General features: G+C 45.6%; 1 protein-coding gene across 1 annotated transcript in view; it reads left to right on the forward strand.

Moving 5' to 3' along the window:
* Positions 1-21,599, forward strand: part of RTL9 (retrotransposon Gag like 9) — a 97,457-nt gene that overhangs the window by 56,607 nt on the left and 19,251 nt on the right. Inside the window, exon 2 of the mRNA XM_050776536.1 lies at positions 3,464-3,597. The gene's annotated coding sequence lies outside the window, so the exon portion shown is untranslated. The remainder of the gene's footprint in view (positions 1-3,463; positions 3,598-21,599) is intronic.

A 21,599-nucleotide genomic window follows, 5' to 3' on the forward strand; every position in this document is an offset into this window, starting at 1 on the left:
GGAATCTGGGGCTCCCATGGAGGAACCGACAACCAATATGTATTGATGTCCAATGTACTCTGCTGGGTTCTGGGTGCCGTGGGGAGACGGGTGGGTAAAGGCGACTCATTCTGACTCAGGTTTGCATGGTCAGGTGTCTTGCCAATTAGGTTGGATTTGCTGGAATAAAATGAGAACTTTCAAGAATTTTCCAAGCTCCTGGGTTGAGGTATTTATTTTCTCCCAAAGCTGGGCCGCAAACAAAGATGGCTTTTGTTTGCAGTAAAATACTCATTCCTTCCATTTTGTCCTGCAAAGTGACTTCTACAGCTTTGGGAGTCAGGTTTGCTGAGTGGGGAAACTGATTGTCCATATTTCAGTGGTTTAGAAATGACCAAAAATGTTTGCCTTTTCTGGCTCTTGAATAAAATGTTTAGGAATTTCATTGGCAAAATGATGAAATTGTTCCTTTACTGCTGCAAGATTTCCGAAACTATATATTGTGTGTTAACTCAGAAGAGGCAAAAGATGGGAAGCAGACTCAGATGGTGAATACTCTGCCTTAATTGGGCGCTTACTCACTCTGCCGTGGCAATGCACTGTGTTCTGGACTTTGGAGAGATCTCATTTAAAACTCTCAACAGCCTGTGGGGAAGGGACTGTTATTGTTCTCATGGTAGAGATGGTCAAACTGAGTTTCATAGAGGCTCAACTCTGAAATCATGAGACTAGGATTTGAAGCCAAGTTCAGCTGGTTCCATGGGCATGTGCTAATCATTTGGCAACAGTGCCTCTAGACTAGTCTGGCTACAAAGGGACAGAGGTATGTATTTATTTTGACTTAACGAACAGTTGTTTAGTGTTTACCATGTCCTGGGCACATGATAACTGCTTTACAAATGTTAGATTATTTACTCCTCATAGACAACCCTGTGAGGAGGTACTATTATTAATATCATATGACAGGTGAGAAAATGGGGGCACAGGGGTGTTAAATCACTTGCCTGGGGTCAGTCAGGCTAGCATGTGACAAAGCCAGAGTTACAATCCAAGTGGCCATGTTCAGGTGTGTGGCCCATTACCTTGACTCTGTGCTGGTTAGCATGCTACCCCCTGTGCCCTGTCTACATAGCTCTGGCTCAGAAACACTGAAGACATGGACCTCTTTTTGTGGTTTTGTAACAGATTTGTACTTTTTAAAGTATTGTCCACCATTAAAGCTCTACGTTCTGCTTCTAAGCGTCCTGTGGGGTTGGTGGGAAGAGCGAATACATACTCCGTCCTTCTATAGCAAGACTATCTTAGAGGCAAGGTTGCCCAGTGGTTAAAGCATGCCCATGGTGCCAGCTGAACTCACCTTCAAATCCTGGCCTCATTATTTCAGAGCTGAACCTCTCTGAACGTCTGTATCACTATCTTTGCTAAAGGAAGAGGAAGCTTTCTCCCGATATCTTCATTTACTTCCAGTTTTTGGTTTTGTGGGGAGAGCTGGGTTTCCTCCACAGCTAGGCGCTGGTGGCGAAGGGCTTTTGGACTGTCACCACTTTTCATTCAACAGATACTTCAGGATAGCACCCTTGAAAGGCAGTCTGTTTGGGGTCACCAGGAGCAGACGGAGTGCTCTTCCCTACTGCGCTCATCCCACCTAGTCCCATCTATCCTTCCCTACTCTGAGTCCCTCCTCTCAGCACTGCCTCATTCCCCAGAGCCAGGCCTAGACAATGGTGGCTGCTCAGCTTGGAGGGAGAGGGGATGAAGAGGCAGCAGGCCCAACCCACCAGCTTGAAAGCTTCATTTGACAGGGGAGGAGGCACATCTGGTTTGGGTTTTCAATTCAATTCAACAATGATTTATTGTGAGTCTGCCAGCTGCAGAGGTTCTGGGCTAGGCTAGGCAGCAAGAGATGCAAAGATAAGTAAAATACTGTCTGTGCCCTTAAAGGAGTTTTCTAGGTTGTAGAGGTGTGTAGACCCAAATGAGCATTTTTTTTTAATGTGATAAGCCCTGTGCTTAGTAGTTTGCCTTGCCTACATTATTATGTCTTTGCATCTTCCCAGCAGGTTTTGTGATGGAGGTGGGTAAACTATTATCCCTTCATTTGACACACATGAGGAAACAGAGCCTCAGAGAGGAAGAGACTGGCCCAAGGTCACATGGTTAAGAAGTGACCAAACCAGTCCTGGAACTATTACATTCTTCTGCTTCTCAGAGATGATGAAGATGATGATGATGACAAAAAACACTTACTGAGCTCTGGAGGCCGAGTCTTGTGCTATGTGGGCTGCAGATATTATTTTATTGGCAACTTCCAACATCCCATTGAGGCTGATGTTGTTATCCCTTTTTCTAGAAGAGAAAATGGAGGTAGCCTTGGGAAGTGATGGAGTTGGAATTTGAAACCAGGTCATTCCAGTCCACCAGCCTGTACCATAAAAGAGGTAGACACGGGGTGGTATGTTCAGGGGCAAGAACAATGAATTGTGCCTGGAAAGGCTTCATGCCAGAGATGGCATTTACATTTAGCCTTGCTTGGTTATGCTTGGTACAGTTGGGAGGGAGGGTATCCCAGTTAGAAGGGATAATCTGAGCAAAGAACCCAAAGAGATGACTTGTGGAGCATTTTGATTGAGAGGTTGTAGGCTCATCCAGCATGCAGGCTGGGGACTCTGGGTGTAGAGGAACAATATGAAGGAAACCAGAGATACACCTGATGGTCTTCCACATTTTTGTCAAGTTGAGGTTCTTATTAAGAGCAGGTACTCTGCCCCAAAGGCTTTTCAAATGATACTATCTTGCAACCCATGAGCAAACACCCTCGAGACTCTCACTGTGTAAATACTACTGTGCTGAGAGCTGCAGTGAATACAAAAGAAAACAACTCAATTCCTCAAGTGTGTGCCGAAGGCCCCCGTGTGGTTGAGGAGGCAAGATACACACAATCAGGAAAAGCAGCAGCTAGCACAGGCAGCTTGCGATGAGGGCCAAATGAGTTTTCCCAGCCTCAGATTTCAAGGAACATGAACGAGAGGAAGGCAGGCAAGCTTAAGGCCGGGTGGGGCAATCAGTGTAGCTGGCGTCAAGGGCTCTGGCGAGGCCTCCCTTCCCCCAAACTGCCTCGGTCCCCAACCATGTCTTGACCTCCCAGAGTTTGTTAGGGAAGATGGGACCTTATGGGATGAGAGACAGCCCATGGGAGCTGGGAAACCGAGCCGAATACCTGATATTCCTGATCCTCCAATTTTCTACACTTAGTCTCATTTCCTGGCAGCTCCTCCAGCTGCTGAATTGTATGTGTATGTGTGAGCCGTATTTTAAATTAAGCAGTGAGTTCTTTCAGCTCATCATAAACATGCTAAAAAGCTTCAGCCACGGCCTGAGCCCACCCCCGCTCTTTATACACACAGGCAGCAGCTGGGGCCACTCGACCCCACACTCTAATGTGCATTGCCTATGACTCACCAACAAAAACGACTGTATGTTTCAGTCTCCCTGGGTAGCTGATTCCTAGTTGTGGTGGGAAATCTCAGTCCGATTTGGAAGGCAAAGGGCCTCAGCCCCGCCCTACCGACTGTGAATTCTACAACATATGGAGCGCCTACCTTGTGCAAGGCATTGTGGGTAAGTCCATTCATCTCTCTGGGCTTTCCATTTCCTCAGCTTCAAAATGCATGTACTAATCCTGCTGGCTTTACCTCCCTCCCAGGGCTGTGTGTCTTAGCCACACTGGTCTTTCCATTTCTGGAGCATTCTCAAAGTCTTTTCCTGCCCCAGGGCCTTTGCATGTGCTCCTGCCTGGACTGCCCTTCCTCTTGCTTTTGGCATGGGAGGCTCCTTCCTAACCTTTCAGTCTCAGCTTAATGTTACCTCCTGAGATGAGCCTTCTCTGACCACCCACAGTTAGATGCCTCCTGTTCCTCCCTTACATGTATTTTATTAGCAATGCTTCCTTAACCCCACTCACTGCTCTGGGTAATTATGTCTATTTATATTTGTCTTTTTATGGTATGTCTCTCCCACTGGAATGTAAGCTCCAAGAGGACAGGGACCTTGTCTGTGTCACTCAGCAATGTATCCCTCTCCTCTAGAGTGGTGCTTGGCACATAGTAGGCTGACATAAGCAAAACCATCTGGAAAATATTTTCTTCCTGAGGTTCTTGCCAGACATATGGTTGCTGAGGGAAAAATTATGGCAGAACTGTGTCATTCCATAGGAAAAAAATCAGGCTAAAAGGGAAGAGTTTGTTGAAAACAGTTCTGTTTTAGAAACCAGTCCTTTGAGTCTCATCGCCAGACACAGTCTTATGAAATTAAACAAAGAAATAAAAAGCATAAAAGCTAAGTTTTTATTGGGTATTTACTATGTGCCAGGAACTGTTCTAAGTGTTCTACACAGATTATCTCATTTAATCCTCATAATAACCCAACGACGTCAACTCTATTATTAGCTCCATTTAACAGATGAAGGAATTGAGGCTCTGGGATGTTAAGTAAAGTGCCCAAGGTCACACAGCTAGCAAGAGGCAGGACCAAAAGTTGAACCCAAGGCAGTCTGAGTCCAAGTCCACAAACTAAATCATCTCACCTGCAGCCCCTACCTCATGTTACCCTATACCTCCCACGCCACCCCCAGGCACCATTCTACTACGGCACTGGCCACATTGCAGAACAGGGGTTTGTTTACTTGTCTGTCCTTCCTATGAGGAGATTCTCAAGTGCAGAGACTGGATCTTCTCCATTTTTGCTTCCCCTGTGTCTGGAAGAGAGCTTGTTCTGGAATAGCTACCAAGGAATATTCGTTGAATGAGCAAATTAGTGAGGGAGTAAGTGGATCCATATTCCTCAATAATTTTCAGGCTTCAGGCTTATGGACTCATGTGTATTTCCCTGGTCAAGCATAACACTGGGCACAAGGGTATTCTGGTGCAAGAGGTCCCTCTCACCACAGGGTACAAGGAGGACTAGCTCTGACTGGGAAAACCAAAGCAGTGTTCCATGGAGCAAGGCGCTTGATCCCAAAGGTTTCATTTTGTCATCAGTCTAAAAAGTAGCTGGACCTGTTTAGGACTTAAACAAACTTTCAGTGTTCCAAGCCCATCTCAAATCCTTTGCAGAATGAGGCAGGGTGTGGGGAGGTGGTGGTGGGGCAGTTATAAATAAACAAATACCCACAAACCGGCTGGTTTTTTAAACAGAATTTGCTTCAGTCATTGCTGCACCACATTTTCCCAACTGGCCTCCGTCGTGAGAACAAGTGGGAACTTTCATACTGAATGGCTTTATTTTTATTCCGACCAGATGAATGGCAGGAGTTTTGGCTCGGGAAGCAGGTTTCCGATCCTCAGCACACAGTTTGCTGCCCTACTGTGCCCCGTCCATCACACACAGCGCCCTGCACAACATACCCAGTCATTGCATCTGCTGCCTCAGCCCTTGAAAATAATTGGGTCATTGTTTTATTACACCAGCGAGAGAGCTGCAAGCCTGTTAGGATTATGTCATTGATATTTGCGTGAAAAGGCAATCATGATATGCTGGTCATTTAACACAGCTGGGAATGCATTTGTGTTGTCATTGTTTAAGGTTCTCATCCAGCCCCTCTGACTTTGTTGCACAGCCCAGCCAGTGTAAATGGATCGCTCTGATGTATGTCACCTTTAAAATGCTTTCTAGCCCTTCAAGGGACCAAGCAGGATTTAACTCTTTTCATGCACTTGGACTTTGCTGCTTGTAGGCACAGCAGTCTGAAGGTGAGAGATGCTTGCTTTTCATGCGTGTGGGAGTTGTGCACCCTAGTGGCAGGATGCTGCAATACAGTGTCATTTGTTCACTAACTGCTGATCAGAGCCAAGGACAATTTTGGCTCAAGAACAAATGAGACCTAATGTCTGTGAGGGAAGACTATGTAGATAAGCCACGGGTCAGAGTTGTGTTGCGACTTGTGTTGTGTGCTAGTTTCAGTGGGACTTGTGCTTTCATTGCAATTGTCACTATGCTTAAGCAGGGGTCTCTGCTAAGTAAATTCAAGCATATTTGCATTTATCGACAGGTATTACTGATGGCAGAAAATCTTATTTCCACATAAGGCAATGAGTAACATTGATTATAGAAGTGTAAACAAAGCTCAAATTCATGCGCCATTGCAACTCATCGATCCTCTTCTACTGGCACACTAGCCTGAGTTTTATGGCATATAGCCATTAAAGTATTGTTCAGAGGAATCTGTTGCAGACACCTGTTCATCCCTCTTCTGGTCCCGGTCCTTGCCAAACCAGCTCTGTGCCTTTGCCAACCACCTTGAGGTATGACAGGAAAAGTTGACTCAATAAGGGAGTCAGCTGAAGGGATGGAGTGGCTTAGATGCAAATCACCAAATCCCAGTGGCCATGGCTATAAGGAACACAGATTCCTGAAGTTTTCTTGGCAACTAGCTCCAACTGCTTTGCCTTCTTGGTGCTTTGGTATTTGTGTTGTTCTAAGTTCCCAGTTTTGATCTGTTTTTGCCTTATGGCTGCAGCTTCCCTTTCTGGAAAATGGGGCTCTTGCTGGGATCAAATGAGAGAACACACCCAGACTTGGCATAGTGCCTGGCACAGAGTAAGTGCTCAACAAATCGTACCTGTCGTCTCTTTTTCCCTGTCCAGGTTTCTTCTGGTTCTGTTCTCTGTACCTCCAGTATTGGCCCAGAACCAGGACGTCTTCCCTCCCCTGACTGGCAAGTCAGATTACCTGGCCCTCAGACAAGCTGGGCTCCCTTTTCTGGCAGCCTTTTGTTGTCCTTACCTGTTGCCATGTGCCACTCACTGTAACCACAGGCAGACCTCTGCCAGTTGCTGACATTAACCTATTGAATCCTGGCAGAGAAGAATGAGTTTGCAGATTGGAATTTGCACGTCTGGGCCAGATACGAGACCAGGAGGCAAAGCCATATTTGCCTGTCCTCCCCACTTGTGAGCAAATCACCCACATTCTGGTTAAAACCAGATGTTTCACACCCATGACTGCAGTGCCACACATCAAACAGTTGCTCACAAAGAACACAAAGTGGTTTTCACCTCAGAAATGTAACCTGCCGGTCACTTCTCAAATTTCCTAGCAGCAACTACCATGCCTGGGTATTTTTCCCTTAAAAATGACAACCGTGTTGGGTCTCCTGTAGGGACTTTAATTTGGAAGCCCTGGGAGAACTTATATGCTCTTTCCAAGAGGGTCTCTGATGGCTTTAATTCACATGGAGTTAATATATTGGAAAAGATAAGAGATCTTCCCCAAACTCACTTGCTCCTTGAAAATGCTATTCAGTTGCCTTGGCGAATAGCCAATCCAAACATTAAAAAAGAGATAGAGAATGCAGGAATCCTAAATGCTATTCTCAGTGCATGTCCAAACAAGAACTGGGGGCTGAGGGGCAAAGAACAGAAAGAGGAGAAAAGACAGCTCTTGTAGCCTAGGCCATGAGTTGATCCCACCCCATCATGTCCTGTACCCTCCACGCTCATAAAGAAGAAAGAGGAGGCTGGGCACGGTGTCTCATGCCTGTAATCTCAGCACTTTGGGTGGCCAAGGCAGGCGGATTACCTGAGGTCAGGTGTTGGAGACCAGCCTGGCCAACATGGCGAAACCCTGTCCCTACTAAAAATACAAAAATTAGCTGGGCGTGGTAGCACATGCCTGTAATCCCAGCTCCTCGGGAGGCAGAAGCAGGGGAATTGCTTGAACCTGGGAGGCAGAGGTTGCAGTGAGCTGAGATTGTGCCATTGCACTCCAGCATAGGCAACAGAGTGAGACTTGGTCTCAAAAAAAAAAAAAAAAAACCCAAAAAACAAAAAACAGAAAAAGAAAGAGGAAGAAGACAAAGACAATGACGAAGATGAAGACGAAGACGAAGACGAAAGAAGAAGAAGAAGAAGAAGGAGGAGGAGGAGGAGAAGGAGGAGGAGAGGAGAAGACAAGAGAAGAGAAGAGAGAAGGGAGAAGAGAGAAGAGAGGAGAAGGAGAAGATGTGGTGGCATCATGACTTTTCTGCTAGGGTTAATTGCTCAGCCTGAGAGGCTCTCCAGGCTGGCAGGCCACACTAGAGCCAAGAGTGAAGGGTCCATTCAGTAAGGTCACTGCCATAATCAGTTCTCAACCACTTTAACTCAGTTTTTCTGTTGCTGCTTTGTTGGTTAGTGATGTGTTTGTTTCTACCCATTTGGGAGAAGGGTAGGAAAGGAACTAAGCTGATCAACTATTCCACATGTGTCAGGCCCTGTATTTGTCTTTTCAAACATTTATTCACACTCTGAGGGACTCACTCAGGTCCAGCAACTGTGTGGCTGTGAAGCAGGAGTTTCTCTCTATGCATTCACTGGGAATGGTTTGTACTGATCACGCTATTTTTCCAGTGCTTTCAATGTTAGATGTTGCATGGTAAGAAACAGGTGGTTAAGTATTGAGACAGTTCTTATTTGGAATTGTCTCTTCCTCCTTCTCCTCTCAGGCAGATGCTAAAGGATGTCTGTAGTTTTTTTTTTTTTATGGCATTTTGCTAAAGATACACTTTCATTAATTCATCAAATAGCTTTTTTGAGACATTATTATGAGTGAGGTGTTGTGCTATGATATGCTTTATATACCATATCTTATTTCATCCTCGCCACAAAGCTGTGAGGTAGGTACTATCATTATCTTAATTTTACAGTCAAGAGACTGAGGCTCAGGAAACATAATGCAAAGTCACACTCAGTTAATAAGTTGAGAGCTAGGATTCAAACCCAGGTTTATCTGACTCACTTACACTATACTTCCTCCACATAGCACACTGTGGGCCTGTCACAGCTCTTGAGGACAAAATTCATTCTTAGAAAAGTTTCCTTACTCCACTTTTTGTTGATAGTTACTACTGCTGCTGTTGCTGCTGCTACTACTATTACTACTACTGCTACTGTTTCTCCTCCTCTATTTATCCAGAACTGCATTTTTCCAGCACTCCTAGGTTCTTTGAACCCAGCTACCAGTTATAGAATTTAAACCCAGGCCTGCATGAGTCCATTGCACCCATTCTACTTTTCTGCACTGCTTGTAATGTAACACAGGAGGTATGGGACATCCATAAGTCAGGTAGGTAATTGACTGCAAGCTTAACATTCACTCACCAATCATTTATTGAGCACATATTTGATGAGCAGCCTATGGATCCTGCCCTGGAGTTGTTCATAAGAACTTCCAGGCAGACAACTATGGGATGAATACATTTGAATTTATTAAATCTACATGCAAAAAACCATGCATGTAATTATAAATAGTATATCAGAATATGTGTAAATGGGGTTCTGTAAAAGGTTTGAAAGAGGCAGGCCTGGTTTAGTAGTGAGAACAAGGAGCAACAAGGCTCTGCCACCAAATAACAACATGAGTGTTGTCCCCTTAATCTCTCTGGGCTTCTGTTTCCAGATCAAGGACCTCAAAATAATAGTCATAGTCACCATTTATTGAGTACTTGACTGTTAACCAGGCAGTATGCTAGGTGGTTTTCATTTAATCTTGACAACCAGTATTGTCACTTTCTCTTTTCTACAGCTGAGGCTCAGAGACATTAGGTAATGTCTAGGTCACACAGCTCTTCAGTGACCAGTTGTTTCTATGTCAGAATCCTCTTAGAATCACTGAGTTGTATCACCTCCCTTGCCTCCTGACCCAACTCCCAAGTCAAGTTTTCTCTACTATGTCACCTGAAAATTAAAATTAAAATCAAGGATAATCTTGTTCAACTGAGCCAAGAGGATAAACATTAGAAATAGCAATTAGTAGGTAGAAATGTTGCCAGGAAGAGCTATACAAAAGCATAGAAAGGCAACCAAGGGAGTTAATGATGGGGGTGTGGCAGGGGTTGCATGTTGATGGGTAATTGAATCCTGGCCAGCTCTTACCTTCTTCCTTCACCTTCCCACTCCGCGATTTCTCAGGCTTCTCTAGAGAGCACAACCCACCTAAAGACAGCCTGTGCTGCCACAGGAGGGCACCAGGCCAGGAATGGCAGGCCTAGGGCAGTGAGGCTCTGGGCTGGGAACCATAAATAACCACTTTAATGAAAACCAGCTTTGGCCAAAAGCCTTGTCATTTCTTAAGAGGTTCTGTGCTTCTTCTAATGACCTAGTTACTTGAGAAAGGCCTAGCCTAACATATACAACAACAACAACAGTTGCCCTATAATGAGTACTTACTATGGGCCAGGGCCTGTGCTAAACACTCACTAATTCATTTAATCCTCACGCAGCCCTACAGGAGCAAGTACTATTATTTCCCTCACATTACAGAGCAGGCATCAGGCTGAGAGAAGCTAAGTCATTTGCTCAAGATCATATAGCTGGTTGGAGCTGGAATTTGAAGCCTGAAGCATCTAGGTCCAGGGCCTGAGCTCTTTAATTCCTATATTTAATGAATGTCTGTCGAAGGAATAAACAGATGAATGGACAAATGTATTCATTTCACTTCACTTTAACAAACATTTATTGATTGCTCTGTGTCAGCTCCTGTGCTAGGCATTGAGGAATTACAAGTTTAGCACGCGTGCACGCACACACACACAAACACACACACACACACAAACACACACACACACGCGCGCACACACACACACACACACACACACACACACACCCTGCGTGGCCCTTGCCCTCCAGGGGTTCACAAAAGCATTCTGTATTGTGGCTTGATTTCTTCTGGAGAGAAGTAATTTGAATGTCTCGAACAGCAGTTTTTAATGATGCTATTAAATTTAACCTAAAGCGGGGGTTGTGCACCGGTGACCAAAGTGTTTCAAATGAGAATGTGTCTTTGATTAATCATTGATTCAGCCAGAGAATAGTTACTACCAGAAATGGAGCTGCAACTCCTATTATATTAGCTAACTCTTCCTCCATCTATCATGTCTCTATCTTGTCGAACCCTCCCACGATACAAAAGTTATCTGTACCCTAATGGACAATTATCCCATCCATCATTCCTGCTGGTCTTGTTGATTGCTGGTAGTCTACTTGCCCACGGAGGAGACTTACAAATAGTCACGACCAATGATGCACTGGAAAACTGCTCATTTATAGACATTTTAAATCTATGTAGAATGAATTATTTTTCAGGCTGTCCTTAAGCTGCATTTGCTTTGTTGGTTATGTAAAAGGAGATATGAATTCCTTACCTATGTGTGAGACATGGCGTCTGAATATTTTTAAATTCCTCTAGGCAGCAGCCCTATACATATTTGTTAAAATGACGAAAGAATAAAGTAAACATACCTAGAGTAATTCCAGAGGAGCAGGCTTCATACCTGGAGCTTGGGTGAGTGGCCATCATGTCAGTGTAGTCACCGTCTTCCTCTTCCTTTCTAAGTACTTTGAGGAGAATCCCAAGTTGATTACGGTCAAGGCGAGGACTCCTGGTGCTGAAAATAGGGATTGAGTGGACAATGAGAGATGCTTGTTGAATTCCCTGGGACTATTGCTGAGATTTGAGGGCAGAAATGCCCTCCTCTCCCATGTCCTACCCTAAGCCTGATAACACATTTTACTTTTTGTTACAGTAACTACCATGCCTAGTAAAATTGGAGTCACTGGTAGCCCAAGGCAAAAACCCAAGAGTTGTAGTTCACTCATCTTTATTTCTCACCTCTACATTCAGTCAGTCACTAAGCCCTGCTAAGTGTATTTCCTAAGCATTGCTTGAATGTCACCCATTTTCACCATTCCTACTGCCAGGGCTTTAGGTCAGGACTCCTCCCACCTCCAGACATCTCTTGCCTCGATTCCTACAATACCTTAATATTTTCTCACCTTCTCTCCTTTCTCCTCTGTGACCATTCTCCTCAAAGTGGCCTGAGTGATCTTTCAAACATGCAAATCAAATAATTTCACACCTCCACCCCCTCCACTTAACACTTGCAAATAGCCTCACAACACCTGAGACTTGAGGCTCTCAAAATGTGGGTCCTGGGGCCAGCAACGCCAGCATCTCTGGCAACTTGTTAGAGTACGTACTCATTAGAGTACCTACTGAATCAGAAACTCTGAGTGCTCACCTACTCTGTGTTTAACAGCCCTCCAGGTGATTCTGATGACCACTCAAATTTGAGAACTGGCCCCCTAGAGCCATGGTTCTCAATCCTGGCTGCACATTCAAATAAATGGAGGGAGCTTTTAAAAGTTCTAATGCCTCTCCTGCAGACTAATTAAATCATTTTCTAGGGGTGGGATCCAGTCATAAGTATTTTTTAAAAGTTCCCCAGGTGCTTCTAATATAGAGTCAAGGCTGAGAACTATTGCTCTATAGGATGAAGTCCAAACTCTTTAGCTTGGCATTTAAGGCCTATCTCTTTGGTCATAACCACCCCCGCTCCCATGCTCTCGCTTGTTCATTCTAGAATTGAATCACAGGGAGTCATTTACAATTCTCTTAGAGCCACACACGGTCTCTTACCTCTGTGCATTTGCACACATAACTCCCACTGCTGTGCCCATCCCTTCCTCCCTCCCTTCACCCAGCTAACACCATCTCATCTACAACACATAACTCAGAAGACACCTCAAAGGAACAGTTTTCCCTGCCCATCCAGTCTGGGTTAGATGCCCCTCCTCTGTACTCCCACAGTGTCCCCATCATAGCAATGGACACATTCTCTTGTTCTTCTCTGGTTAGTTGTCTGCTTTCTCTACCAGTCTGAGAGCTAGGATCCCCAGCGTGGCAGACAGTAGATGTTGCATGATTCTGTATGTCCTGTTCCCTCTTTTTGGAGTGACCTTCTGTGCCTTGTCTGTGGCCTTCAGGATGCAGCTCAGATATCACTTCTTGGGAGTCTCAGGATTCTCTGTCTGGACCCTTTCTCTAGGCTCCCACAACAATCTAAATGTAATCTGATCCTAGCCCTTAGCACACGGGGCTATCAGGCTACCATAGTCTGTTTACTTATCTGCCTCCCTCACTGAACTGTAAGTAACTTGAGGTTAGGGATAGTGCCTTGTACATTCCTGTATCCCAGCTCCTAGCCCAATGACTAACACATTATAGGTGCTCAGTAGCCATAACCATCTGCAGAATAAACAACTGAATCAATGATGACCTTTTCCTCTTCTCCATATCTTCAGCCACTATTTCTGTCCAGGCCCCCGTTGCTTTATTGCAATAGCCTTCTGACTATTTCCCATCTCTCCTTTCTCTGATGCCATCTGAACACTCCCTGCTCTCCAAGATGTGGCTTTCTAAAACTATAGTCACCCTATCCCTCCCCTGCTCAAACACTTTCAGTCATTCCTCATTGTCTGCAGGGCAAATATCAAAGTGGAATTCCAGATCCTTCCTTCCCCAGAGTGGTCTGCCTTCCCAACCATACCTCCCCCTGATTCCCCTATGGAAGACCAGCCATATCATCTGTGGGTCCTGGTGAAAAATGAAAATGTGGAACCCTGTGTTAAAAATAATCAAGGATTTCAAGATAGCGGCAAAGCAGAGCATTAAACCAAGCGTGGGGCACTTCTGAGTGCAGGGTCCTATGCGACGGCACAGGTCTGCCCCTATATATATCCAGCACACTGGCCAAATGCACTTGCTCCTCCTTCAACTGCTCTGTAGGTTCACTTTCTCCATGGCTTTTGTCAGGCTGTTCCATCTCTTCTACCCCACTGGCCAATTCAAAGCTTGTCTTCCCTGTAGATTCACCCTGTTCTTCAAGAATTGCTCAAGTCTCGTCTCCTACTGTTCCAGACCACAGTAGTTTCTACCACACAGCCTGCTATTAATAATTATTTTTATATGTGTATAGTCTTGCTTCTCTACTGAATTTTAAGCTACTTGAGGGCAAGGACTCTATTTTGTTCATCTTTATGTTTTTTTGTTTTTGTTTTTATAGACTTAGCATAGCACTTTGTAATCATCTCACTTGTTGAGTGACTCAGGGAAGAAATAATACGACTCCAGTCATTGAATTTTCCAAAAAACAGTAGACACTGAAAACCTGATTTAAATCCCTCATTATTAGCTATGTAACATTGAAGGAGTCACGTTACTTCTCTGAGCCCTAAGTTTGCCATCTATAAAAAGATGATACTTAGAGGAAAAAGTGTTTTTTTTTTTTTTTTTTTTGACAGAGTCTCCCTCTGTTGCCCAGGCAGGAGTGCAGTGGCATGCGATCTTGGCTCACTGCAACCTCCGCCTCCTGGGTTCAAGTGATTCTCCTGCCTCAGCCTCCCAAGTAGCTGGGATTACGGGCACATGCCACCATGCCCAGCTAGTTTTGTATTGTTAGTAGGGATGGGGTTTCACCATGTTGGCCAGGCTGGTCTTGAACTCCTGACCTCAAGTGATCCACCCGCCTTGGCCTCCCAAAGTGCTGGGATTACAGGCATGAGCCATCACACCTGGCCAGAAAAAGTTAGTTTTTGTTAGTATCTTGTTCTTTGGTAATGTTTTCAAAATCTTCTTTTGTTTTTTAATACATGTAAAACTTATTTTATATTTTATATCACCTAATTGCAATACCTGAGGTCTTTGAAGACCTGATTCTGTTTTCATTGTTTCTGGCTTCATCATGTTCTTTGTAATTTTGGATTATGAGTTCATGTTCAATCTGACTTTATCCTTGGTAATCCTATGAAAACTGGGTTGTGGGCATGTTCTTCCAGGGAGGATTTGTGTTTGGTTCTTCCAGGTGCATCAGGGCACTATTAATCCAGGACTTCTTCCAGTGAATTGTTTAGTCCCAAAGGCAAGGGTCATGTCTTCTTTGTGTATATGACCCCAGGGCTTAACTCAAGGACTTGTAGATGCTCAACATATATTTGTTGATTGAGTGCATGAATGAATACTTTACCAGCTTCTCTTGAAGCCCAATAAGAACTGTGACCTCTGGTATTAAAGAACAGTAGGCACATCAGGAAAATAATAATTACTAGCATTTATTGAGCCACTATTATGTGTCAGATATCATTCTAAGTGCTTTGTGTGTATTAACTCATTTAATTCTCACCATGATGCTGTGAGGTAGGTTACTATTATTGTCTTCACATTACAGAGGAGGCACCAGACTCAGACAGGCTGAATAACTTGGCCAAGGTCACATAGTGAGTGAATGGCAGAACACAGATATGAACCCAGGCACCCTAGAGACACATTTACTCACCACCCTGTATTGGAGAAGAGATCAACAGTAGTGACAGAAGCAATAGAGTGGACATTTTCAGTACTGCCAAAACTACGGGAGCCATATAGGCCACACCAGGCATGAGAAGGAACTTGGCATGGTCTTGTGTTGTCAGTTAACCCTTGTATGTAGGGTTTTCATTTCCCAGCTAGAAAAGGAGTAGTTTGAAAGCAGGAACTATGAATTACAGCTCTTTGAATGCTCAACAGAGATTTGCTGAGTGAATAAATGACCGTTTTGAAATTAAACACAGGAGTGCTTTGAATAAATTACTTTGCATCTTGCATGTCAAACTGAAATTGGTGAGACATCTTTCACCCTGTGTTAAAAACTAAAAATCCCTAGATGTGGTCATAACAGAGCTGGTTATAATGACACATTGCATTTGTACTAGTGTATAATACTCAAGACTCCCTGAGAAAAGGAATAAAGAAACTTGGATTTTGCCTTCATAGGCCCTGAGGCGGTCAGAAACCAAGGGCCACTGTGTTTGTAATCCATTCCTTTGGCTGCTCTTCAAATCTAGGAGGACCTGGAGGAAAGGGGGGCTTTATTTTCTATCTTTGCCAAGATCAGGAAATAATTTGTGAACTCTCAGTAAACATTCTGGGGGCCTTCCCTCTAACACTGCTTTGGTGAAATAATATCTCCAGTTTTCACCAATCTTGGTTCAATATTTACTTGGGGGTTTGCAGTGATCATGGGGACAGGGCTCCAACATGAAGTGAAGGTTCATGAGAAGGAAAATGAGGGGAAGGCTCTGTGTGTGTGTGTGTGTGTGTGTGTGTGTGTGCTGGCTGAGGGATGAAGGTGGGAGGAATACCAGGATTCTGAAGCAATGAGAGCGGGATTGGGAGAGAGAGTGCATGTTGAAGAAGAAATAACTTCACCAGTTCACATGGGCTTCTTTTCAAGGGTTTTTCTTTATATAAACAATTTGCTTGGTTCCAATTAGAAGCCCACATTGGGCAGTTAGCTCCAATTTGGCAGTTCATTCTTAATTTGGCTTTCCTTATGGGTGGGAGGGAGGGCTGACAGTTAAAAGGTTGATGGGAAGAACTTTGGTGTCCTGGTGTAAAGACAGACCCTGGGATCAGAAGTTTGCCCTGATGACTTTGCCAATGTACTCATTGCCCCTGTCCTGCTGGTGGGGGGAGGGGGCATACAGCAGGCCCTTCTTTCTCATATGCCCTTGACAGACCAGGACTCACTGCTAGAAAACCCCAGGGGAAGTCATTGCTGAAGATTCTAATGTGGGGCACGTTAGGTTTGAGGAGCATGGGGAACATTTGGGCAGCTGGCAAGGTCTGGGCTACCAGGAGAGATTTGGGAGTTAAAAGCATATTAGGTGAGAGTTGACACTGTCCAAAGGGAGTATATAGAAAGAAAAGCAGAGGAAAGGGCTTGTGGAGTCATTACAGCCTGTGAGGTGGGAACAGGGTTTGGGAGTACTAAGGGTTTGGGGAGGGTTTGTGTGTTTATTCGCCCATTCATTTATTCAACATTTCTTGAGCTTTATGCCAGATGCTGAGTTGAAGAGGAAGCTGGGGATTTAAGAGGGAGAAGAGTTAAGAGGGGATCCCTGGGTGGATCCAGATGAAGGAGAAGGGAGGGGCTAAGTGCCTTGGCTCCCTCTTGCCAGGAGAGCACATCTGTTAACACAAAGCTGCATCTGTATCTCAGCCAGCTCTCTTCCATTTCATCTCCTCCTCTCTACCCACACTCACAAGACGACGAGCCACATGGTGGCTTCCTACTCCCTTGTACCACTCTACCCCCCACCGGGTTCTTTCTAGGCACTTAGCTGTGGCATCAGCAGCACCCCTTCTGAGAGATCAGGCAATCCCCAAGGGTGAGCTGGAGAAGGCGCTGTCTGTCTGGCTGTAATTAGCCCCAGCTGCTGTTGAGAGGCAGCGTTGGGGGCCGTCAGGAGTGCAAATGCATGTGTATGAACCTGTGAGCGTGGCGCCTCATTGCTATCACTCTATTTTTCACTGTATTGTGCGCTGGCTGCAGCCTTGCTGCTCTGAAACCCCTCCTGTCCCTGAGGATCCCAAAAGACAGAGTGTTCCACAGGCAGCACCAGCTTGAATCACTAATGCTATTAAGCAGGAGGACAACAAATATAGGCCCCCATATGTCCTGGATATGCAAGTCCCTGCTCTCTCTTTCCCCACCCCCGCTTCCTGAATGTTTCCAAGTGAGTGAAGTCCCAGCACTTGAAATTAGCAACACCTCACTTCTGCACAGCCTTTTGGCAAAGAGCTTTCACAGCTGCCATGTCATGCATCCTCAGACGCTTCTAGGAGCAGCATTTTATAGGTGAGGACCCTGTGGTTCAGGGAGGTGGAGAGATTTGCACAGGCTAACCCAGACAGTTAGTGGCAGACTTGTGTCCGGGAAGCAAGTCCTCGACCTCCTGGCCTGGTGGCCCATCCCCAGCAGAGCACTGCCAAGAGGGCTGCTCCCGGGTGGCTCCAGCTGCTGCTGTCTATGAGCTCGTGAGAACCTGTCAGCTGTGGCTCCAAGACCTGCCTCAGTGATTGCTGAAAACGCTGAGTGCTGAAAACCAGGACCCTCAAGCCGAGCCTGACCTCAGATAGTTTACTGAGTACTTGTTATGTGCCCACCACTGTGCTGGTGCTTATGGGAGACACAACAGGGGTATTGCATAGCCCCTGTCCTCAAAGAAGTGATAACTTGAATGGGGAGACAACTCTTAGATACCAAGTCCAAAGGCCATTCCAAGGACTTTTCTCTCTTCCACTAAGCAGTCTCTTGTCAGCGACAATGACACAGGGACCCCCTTCTGAATTCATCTCTCTTATCGCAGCCCTGGGGTAGAAGGGGATGTGAGGATGACTAGGAAGGGTAATGAGGAAGGGCAGGGAGACGGGGGAAGAAAGGGAAAAACTGGAGCTCCTAATAAACACCAGGCACATTGTGAAGTTTATATGTTATACATAGATCATTTGTATTATGTGTATCACTTATGTATGTGAACATATACACACAAACACATACACAATCACTTTCCAGGGATTGACTCATCTATTTTGCTCATTCTCAATCATGAAAAGAGCTTAGGACAGTGACACTTAGAAAGCACTGAATGAGTGTTAACTAGCCTTTCTTCTTATCATCATCATTTTCATTGTCATTATCGGCATATTATATGAATTATCTCATTTCTTTCTTCTAACTACAGGGCGTAGCAACTATTCTTTTTATTTCCAGTTTACAAATGAGGAAACCAGTACCTTATTTTATCCAAGCTTGTGGGTACTGAGAACATAAAGAAGAATTCAAGATGGTTCTAGGCAAACTTTGGGGCTTTCCCTATCTAGTGGGAGGGACCAAGGCACACATAAGCCCTCATGGTCCAAGGGTGCTGTGGTAGAGGAACCTCTCTGCGGAAGTTGAGGAAGGCTCCACAGATGAAGGAGGATTGAGCAGCATCTTGAGGGATGGCAGGTTATGTCAAGAGGAACAGTAGAGGCAGGGGAAGACATTCCAGGCAAAGCGAACAGTATTTACGGGACAGAGCCTAGTGCATGTTTCAAAGGGCAGGACAATTGTAGCTGGGTGCACCACTGGCAGCAGCAGGAGGGAAGCAGACGAGTGTTTGCGGTCAACTATTCAGAGCCCTGTTGGCCAAGTTGACGGTTTTGTTCTGTGAGCAAGAGGGAGCCACTGGAGCTTTTCATTAAGGTAGATTCGGGACAGACTAGGAAGACAGTCCTTGCCGCACCAGGGTGTGGAAGGATTGGAGGGAAGAGAGGCCAGCTGCAGGCAGACCAATTGGGAGACCATCTCCAGGGTCTGGGCAAGAAGCGGAACAGGCTCTGAACCACGACTGTGGCAGTGAGAGCCGAGAGGAGGGGATGGCTCAAGGCACATGCCAATAGGTAGAAACCTCAGGGCTGGCTGTCATGGGGTCAAGGAGAGGGAAAAGGTGACAAGGATCCTGAGGTTCCAGCTTGGGTCTGTGGTGACACTGTCAACTGAGGCAGGGAACACAAGACTGTTAGTAGAGAAGGAGAGTGAGGGGAGACAGGTGACAAGGTCCGTTTGGACTTGTTTGGTTTGGGATGCTAGATAGTGGACATGTCCAGCAGGAAACTGGGAATCTTGGCTTTGAGCCAAGGCGAGACATGGGGGCTGGACGGCCACCACGGTCAAGGGGTATTAGTTGACCTCATGGGACTGGATGGGGTTTCTCCTCTCCCATTTTACTCCTCCAAGGCAAGGGCTAGGGACAGAGCCAGGTGAACCCCAGTATTTAATGAGGGAGGTGTTGGGGGACACCAGCCCGGAGTGAGGAGATAGGCTTCTTTGGACCTTCCCAGAAACATCATCCCCTTCCCCTCATGATCATGGCCCTTGTTCTAGGGCTGCACTCAGGCTAGTGATAGAAGGAAGGGAGGGATGGAGGGAGGGAGGTAGGGAGGAAGGGAGGAAAGAAGGGGAGGAAAGAGGGAGGGGGGAGGAGGAAGGAGGGAGGGAAGGGGGAAGAAGGGGCGGAAGAAGGAGGGAGGGAGGGAGGGAAGAAGGAAGGAGCTCTGTGCACAGAACTCATGCCCGCACAGGTGCCATGAAGCAAAACAGGACAGTCACTTCACCTCTGGAGTTCTTTAGTGTGGGAGTGTCTTCTAACAAAACCTAATAAATTGACAGCTGTGGATTTGGGGCAGCAAGGACAAAGACCACAAGTCTACAGTGACCCCTGGAGCACTCAGTGCTACTGACTGCGTCTCCACTTTTGCAGAGCTGGGAGCACGTTCATGACAGCATTTTTCAAGCTCCTGTCTGTGCAAACCACAGCCGGTCTCCTAGGAGTCCTAACACTTTAATTAGACCTAGCAGGTCCCAGAACAAAATCCCATAATCCCAAAATCTATAGCAACAAGTTAGGCATGAGAGTTTTAGTTACACTCTGGATGTAAGAGAACCCTAACTGCCACTTTCTTTCTGAGTCTCTGAATGACCCTTGACTAATCCCATTATCAGAATATTTATCCAGGATGGCCTTGGTCTCTGACACCTTGAGGACTTCTACTGATTTCTCTGTTAAATCCCTGGAACCATACCAATAATAGTTCTGAACATTTTACACTCATCATCTCATTTATTCCTCACAAATATTATAAACCCTGTTTATATATATGTATAATATTTATAGTAACAAGAATAGCAGACATTTTGCTGAGGCGAGGCATGGTTCTAAACAGGTTACATGAAGTAATTCATAATTCCACACGAACAGTACTATGAGATATTATTACTGTCTCCATTTTACAGGGGAAGAGCAAATCACAGAGAGATTGAGTAAGTTGTTCAAGGTCACACAGCCTATAAGAGGCTTAGACTGAGAGTCAAAGCCTGCCAGTTTGGCTCCACTGTGCTATTAACCAGTAACGTCGTCTATAGCCCCAACTAGCTCAAAATGGTTCTAAATGAAGAATCGCTGTGTGTTTTGCACCTCAGACTGCTAGCATCGCTGATTTAGGTCTGGAGTCTAGATAACTGAAACTACTCAGGGTCTTTGTGAAGTAGCTTAGGAGCTGCTGCTTGGACAAGACAGGGTCAGGACTTCGAAGGCATTTCCATGTGCTCCTGGAGAGTCAGGATGTAGGTTGGGGTTCATTATGGGACCCAGCTGTGTGACTTTCCTCCCCACCCCTTACCCCCATTCCCCAAGATCGAGTGCACTGTTTCTTAAGGTGTGGCTTCAGGAGAGCTCTGTAAACATGCAGATTCTAGGGCTGAAGCACAAACCCACTCTGTATCTCTATAGAGGTAGCTGCCGGAATATGCATTTTAGTGAACTCTCAGGCTGAATTACTTTGAGAACCATCAAAGTCTACTTTGACAGGATATAGTCTTGTCTTCTGGTTCTAGAAGTACCATAAGCCTAACTAGAGGTGCTTCCCACTCCTCTTTCCTGCTGAGCAGAGAAGCAGGGAAGACTAGAACGCAGAGAACATGCTGAGGGCATGCCTGTACAGAAAGCTGAGCTGCTTGTCACCACATCCCTTGAAAGAGTGAACTCTGTATCCCCAGGAGAGGATGGGGAGGGACAGAGAGAGGAAGCTATGGAAAGCCTCTGGAACCCTTAGTACCCTGGGGCCCAGACAAGGGAGTCCCCTGAGGGAGGTAGAGAGTGGGGCTATTGGAGGAGGAGAGCAGCTATGGGCCAGCAGCCTCAGGAGCTGAGAGTCACAGTGGGAGTGACCGTGGCTTCAGAGTGATGCCATAGCTGCAGTGAGCTGTACAGAAACCAGAGACCCAAAGTTTTCTGTAGGGCTCCTTTTGCTTTGTTAGTGCTTCAGGAGTTGAATCCTTCTGGACCCTGCTCTCCCAGAAGTGATTCCATTTCACCACTAGGAGGTGGGTAGCAAAGCTCAGTCTGTGGTTGGGGAAAGCCAAGGAAATGATTTCATGAATCTTTAGC

This window comes from Macaca thibetana, chromosome X (assembly GCF_024542745.1).
Source record: "Macaca thibetana thibetana isolate TM-01 chromosome X, ASM2454274v1, whole genome shotgun sequence".
In the NCBI taxonomy this organism is placed as follows: Eukaryota; Metazoa; Chordata; class Mammalia; order Primates; family Cercopithecidae; genus Macaca; species Macaca thibetana.